This window comes from Trichosurus vulpecula, chromosome 6, assembly GCF_011100635.1.
Source record: "Trichosurus vulpecula isolate mTriVul1 chromosome 6, mTriVul1.pri, whole genome shotgun sequence".
In the NCBI taxonomy this organism is placed as follows: domain Eukaryota; kingdom Metazoa; phylum Chordata; class Mammalia; order Diprotodontia; family Phalangeridae; genus Trichosurus; species Trichosurus vulpecula.
This window is the reverse complement of record NC_050578.1, coordinates 21,695,114-21,701,723: the sequence shown is the minus strand read 5'-3', so window position 1 is coordinate 21,701,723 and position 6,610 is coordinate 21,695,114.

Below are 6,610 nucleotides of genomic sequence, written 5' to 3'. Positions count from 1 at the left end.
CTAGGATTAAAACCAAGAATCACCTACCTAGCAAAACGGAATATCATGCTCCAAGGCAAAATATGGATTTTCAATAAAATGGAGGACTTTCAAGCTTTCTCAGTGAAAAGACCAGAGCAGAATAGAAAATTTGACTTTCAAACACAAGAATCAAGAGAAGCATGAAAAGATAAATAAGAAAGAGAAATCATGAGAGACTTACTAATTTGATCTGTTTTGCTTACATTCCTACATGGAAAGATGATGTGTATAATTCATGAGACCTCAGTATTAGGGTCGCTGAAGGGAATATACATATGTATCTATAGAAAGAGGGCACAGGGTGAGTTTAATATGAAGGGATAATATCTAAAAAAATAAAATCAATTTAAGGGGTGAGAGAGGAATATATTGAGAGAGGGAGAAAGGGATAGATAGATTGGGATAAGTTATCTCACATAAAAGTGGCAAGGGAAAGCAGTTCTGTAGGAAGGGGAGAGAAGTTAGGTGAGGGGGAATGAGTGAATCTTGCTCTCATCAGATTTGACATGAGGAGGGAATACCATACACACTCAATTGTGTATCTTACCCCACAGGAAAGAAGGAGGAAGGGGATAAAAAAGGGTAGATAATAGAAGGGAGGGCAGATAGGGGGAGGAGATAATCAAAAGCAAACACTTTCAAAAAGGGACAGGGTCAAGGGAGAAAATTGAATAAAGGGAGATAAGATAGGAAGGACCAAAATATAGTTAGTCTTTCACAACATGAGTATTGTGGAAGGGTTTTGCATAATGATACACATGTGACGTATGTCAAATTGCTTGCCTTCTTAGGGAGGGTGGGTGGGGAGGGAAGAGGGGGGAGAATTTGCAACTTAAAGTTTTAAAAGCAGATGTTCAAAAAATGTTTTTCCATGCAACTAGGAAATAAGATATACAGGCAATGGGGCATAGAAATCTATCTTGCCCTACAAGAAAGTAAGGGAAAAGGGGATGGTGGGGGAGTGGGGTTACAGAAAGTAGGGCTGACTGGGGAATGGGGCAATCAGGGTATATGTCATCTTGGGTGGGGGTGGGGTAGAAATGGGGAGAAAATTTGTAATTCAAACTCTTGTGGAAATCAATGCTGAAAACTAAAAATATTAAATAAATTAATAATTACAAAATTATTAAAAAAAAGATCATCTAACTCAGTCTCCTCATTTTAAAGACAAAGACAACTGATTCCTATAGTTGAGAGATTTGCTCAAGGCTATTACATAGTTACTGATAATTAATATCACTGGTGGACATGGGTAAAATTACTAGAGGCCTCATTCCTTGAGTACAATGTGTCAAGCAAGACACACTGGTATCTGATTGTAATAAATGAGCAATCAATCTATCAATACCCAGTTACTAAGCATATTTATATCCTTTACATGACATTAATATAAATTAATAAGCATATTAATTATATGTCAAGAACCACACTACACACTATGGATAAAATGAAAACAATGAAATAATCCCTGATCTCCAGAAAGTTTTCATTTGGGAACAAGGGTTCACACCATATGCAGAATAAATGCATGTAATAGTTACTAGCTAACATTTATATGGTGCTTATAGTGTGCCAGGTACTTTGTTATGCTTTAAAATTATTATTTCATTTGATCTTCACAACCCTGGAAGGTTGGTGTTATTATTTTCCTTATTCTACAGATGAAGAAACTGAGGCAAACAGGAGTTGAGTGACTTGCTGAGAGTCACACACCTAGTAAGTTTCTAAGTTTGGATTTGAATTCAGGTCTCCCTGATTCCAAGCCCAGTACTCTATCCACTGCATCATTGATTGAACAAAAATAAGAACAAACTACTTAGGTGGCAGCTAGGGAAGGAAAGTATTAGCAGTTTTGGAGATTAGGACTGGTGTCCTGTAAAGAATTATGCTTTGAAGGAAGATGGGAACTTTATGAATTGATGAGGAGGGTATGCATTCTAGTTATGGTAAGAGAAGAGCAAACAGAACAAAGAAACAGAGACAGGAAATAGGATATTATAAGTGAAGAAGAGATAGAAGATCTGTCTGGTAGGATCATAAAGTATAGTTAAAGAGCAATATATGATCATCCTTAAAAGACAAATTGGTGCTCAGTAGCAAAGGGATTGAAAAGCAATAGATTTATATTTTATCCTAGATGCAAAAAGTTATCTGCATAGTTTCCAAGTCAAAATAAGATAAAATTGTAACATAGCTGTCAAAAGAATGGAATCAGTTGTCTCGAGTTTTGAGTCACTGAATTTGTTCAATAAAAATTTGATGCTTAGATTTTGGAGCTCTTATTGAGTAGTTATAACTATATGACGTAGGAATTTGGAGTTGACGGCCTGTAAGGTCTCTAGAACTCAAACATTCTATGATGTTATAGATAAAGATATTTCCCTCAAGCATAAAAAACCTGGGCTAACAATACTCTACAAGGGAACAGGCATCTTTGAATGCGTGTGAGTTCTTCATTATCAGAAATATTTGAACATATGTTTAACAAGGATATGACAAGAGTGCTCTAAATGGAATTCTTGCCCTGAATTAAAGTTTGGACAACTTCTGGATGATTTTTATGGCATATCCAATACTAACATTTTATATTTCTTTGATGATCAGGGGTCTAAACTATTTTTTTTCTTTCAGATCAAATACCGAAGGTTCAGAGATAGTGGCATCATCACATATTTAAGTTTCATAATCTAGTTCTGCAAATCAATCCCACGCAGCTTGAGAAAATGGACAAGTTTGAATTTGTGCTTTACAAATATTTCAGGATTGGAGAAAGGAGGAGAAGATTTGCAAACAAATCAGTTGGTCTGGATTAACAACAAATACCTGGCACAAAGATGGAGGTTACCATGGAGTCTAGACACGCACAGTGATTAGTCTTCACACATATACTGTGGCATAGAAACAGTTTTCATTCCTTGTCAGTTATGAAAATGTGAGATAATGTTGCATTTCTTGTAGTGGAAAAAGTAGCAGTGAATTAAAAAAGAATGCAGTGCTCACTTGGAGAATACAAAAATAGTTATGTCTTTTTATTGTTAATCTGAATTTGAAATTAATTTCATGCTTGAACTATCCTTTAATAAAACTTGATTTTAATATATGAAAGAAACTTTATGCCTCTGTGATAGTAACAATTTCTTAATAGTAATAGAATTCACTTCAATTAATGCTAAAGATATTATTTTGTGAATGAAAACACTTTGGTCCTTTATAAAGTTATTATTCTTCCCCTCCCCCACTGCAACGCTATGCAATAACATTAGACAAAATCCATAGACTGGGTATAGTTAGGAAATGTTGCATCTACGTGCATGTGCACATCTGTATAAATCAATGACTGGATATAGCATGCATATGTATATGTATATACACTAATTGGAATAAAGTTTATAATTTATGTCAGTGCCTCTGTTTGCCAGTGGAAAATTTACCTTCTTTTTTATTGAACTACATACAGCCTCTCACTAATGTCCGAAATCTTTCAAGGCTAATAAGACATAAAAGAAAATCTAGTTTATTTTTAAGCTGATTTAAATACATTACAAATCTAATAATATCTATTTGTTTAAATGATCATTGGATTATAAATTAATGAGTATGATGGACCTTGGATGTAATACAGCCCAATGTCCTCATTATACAGATGAGGAAACTGAGACTGGAGAGGTTAAGTGATTCACCTGTTGTCATGCAGAGGGTTAAGTGACCCAAGCAAGATTCAAATCCAGGCATTCCAGTTTTAAATGTAGAACTCTTTCCACTACTTCAAACTGTCTAATTGGTATGTAAATATGTGTATACATATATAATGAAATAATTTAACATACATGAATCCATTTATGCACAAATATATATGTATTATACGTATATATCTATCTCTCTATTTCTCTATCTAATGATGCATAAAAAATGAAAAGGACTTCTCAAGGTATCTATAACATTTTTTTTCCTTTAATGGCAGCGAGCATAAATTATTACACAAAGTAGAAATGGCACTAAAGAAGACAAATAAGCATCATTGAGTGAGGCAAAGACTGTAGAAGAGATCCATGTAGGAGTCTGCACATAACTGAAGGCATTTGTTCTATTGGAAAACCCAATTATTACCAAAAAAGAAAGTAAAAAGGGTGTGGATATCTAAGAAAAGGCAGTTACTACTAACCCATGTGATTCTTTTTTCTACCTGTGTAAAATTACATGAGAATAATCTAAACATGTATCAAAGGGCACTTTAAATACAGATATTGAAAGGGATAATATAAGCTTTGTTAATAATATCTACTGTGGGCCACATCTTCACTAAAAAGAAAATAAAGAGAATAGAAGAACCGTTGAGGTTTATCACTTATTGATCCATTAAAAATTCTTTTTGGGGGGCAGCTCGGTGGTGCAATGAGTAGAGCACCAGCCCTGGAGTCAGGAGGATCTGAGTTTAAACCCAGCCTCAGACACTTGGCACACTTAATAGCTGTGTGATCTTAGGCAAGTCACTTTACCCCAATTGCCCTGCCTTGCCCCCTCCATAAAGAAAAGAAAAAAAATTACTTTTTTTAATGAATAGGGAATGGCAGCATATTAGAGATTCTCCTCTAACAAGGTGACTACCACGCGTATATCGAAATCCAACAAACTGTCTTAACAGAGGTAATAAGATAACATTAATCAATGACCTTTTGATCATTAATATAAATCAATTAAGAAGCATCTGTTAAGCACATACTTTATCACAGTCATTGCTTGATGTAATTTGATTATAATTTCAATAATGTTTCTATTAATTGGTTTACTTTGCATTGCTAAGTATTTTATGCGTCTTAAAACATCATTCTAAGAAACACTCAATAGGTTTCAATGGTTTGTCAATGGAATTTTTGACAAAGAGTAGATTAAGAACCTCTTTTTTATATTATAGGTTGGCAGTATTTTTCTATGACAATGCATAGTGACACAAAAACTAACCAATATTAACTATCCCTCAACAAGTTTTAATAGGATGATAGATTTCTTTCATTAAATAGACTTGGATACCAGGTAGGTGTAGAGAATATCAAGGAAGAGAGGCAGGGTTCAGTGTACTTTAAATATTTATTTGACCTTGAGTTGATACTTGATTAAGAGATGTGATCCCTTGCTCTTTTGGATTTTATCAAAAGATGCTACCTCCCTCCCCTCCCACAATACCCACTTGGAAATTTGCATTTGCTGACCAAAAATTAAAAGCTATGTTCAAAATTTCTGAAACCAGAAAAATGCCTAATGTATGGTGGGATATTTGACAGGGAATATGTTGGAGAAAATTTTTCATTTCTCATGAGCAAATTATATCAGAGGTTATGGGATATTTAATTTTGTCTCAGGAAAAGTCTGATGAGTCAGGAATGAAGCCATTCATTGGCTTTGGAAGTAGGCCTTTGTGTTTAGGGTAGCTAAATCCAAATTTAAGACATGGAAATTGATTTTAATTTGTCATGCTTCTATCTTGCAAGTTCAGACCAAGTCTCTAAGCTCCTCAAAATTTAAAGAGTATCATATATTTAGAGTAAGTTAAAATCCTATTAATTCAAGAGGGATTATGTAAATCAATAAACAGAAAGTCACTTGGCTTCTTTACATAGTCAATGGACCCTGAACCATTTCTTAATTATTATATGAGGAACTTTTATGTTTTCGGAGAGCAATAAAATAAAAGGAAAGAAAACAAGAGGCACAAGACTGACAGGCAGGCTTCTAGATCCAACTTTTCCACTAACAAATGATGTCACCTTGGGCAAGTCACTTAACCCCAACTGTCCTGCCTTCCAAAAAAAAAAAGAAAAAACAAATGATGTCACTTTGAATAAGTTTCTTCACCTCCCTTGTCCACACTATCATCATATGAGCAAGAAGGGAGTGAGATCCATAAGCCTCCTTCTAGTACTGAATTTCAGTGCTCTTAAATGTGAGTTCACTCCTGACATTTGGCTATTCAAACATTGTTAATAAAAAAAAAAGCTGGGTGAGGGGATGCCAAAACCAGTTGATGAATACCCAATGTCAGCAACAAATTTTCACCTATTGACTTTGGCAAAGTAAAATAATTTTGCTTGTAGCTGAACATCCCAGAAAAGTCCATTAGGATAAAAAAAATTCATTCTGAAGAAATAGCTACAAAAGGGTCAGGTCACAAGAGTGCTTGCATGTCAGATGTAGCAATATATCTAATTTATTTAAACTTATTCATGAGCAAGTTCATAGGATAGAGAAGAAATATATCCACTTAATATTTTCTTTCCATTTGTATTAGCTGTGGCACCTAATGAGTCACCTTATTTTCTTAGTTAAACTAACTTTCCAACTTTGTTTCTCTTTGAACATAAAAAATATTGTTGTTCATGGTGTTTTTTTTAGTACAAAGGGACTTACTTATTTTTAAAAGTAGAATAGGAAATAATGTAGTCAATTACTTGTAAGATGGTGATTATGTTGTCTTCATTATCTACTATTGCAAATATATCTGGCAGCATGAATTTGTATTCATTGTATTTTCCTATATGAAAAAAGATGCAGAGGCACAGTGTCTTCCATGAAGAAGGAGCTCAATATTTTTTTT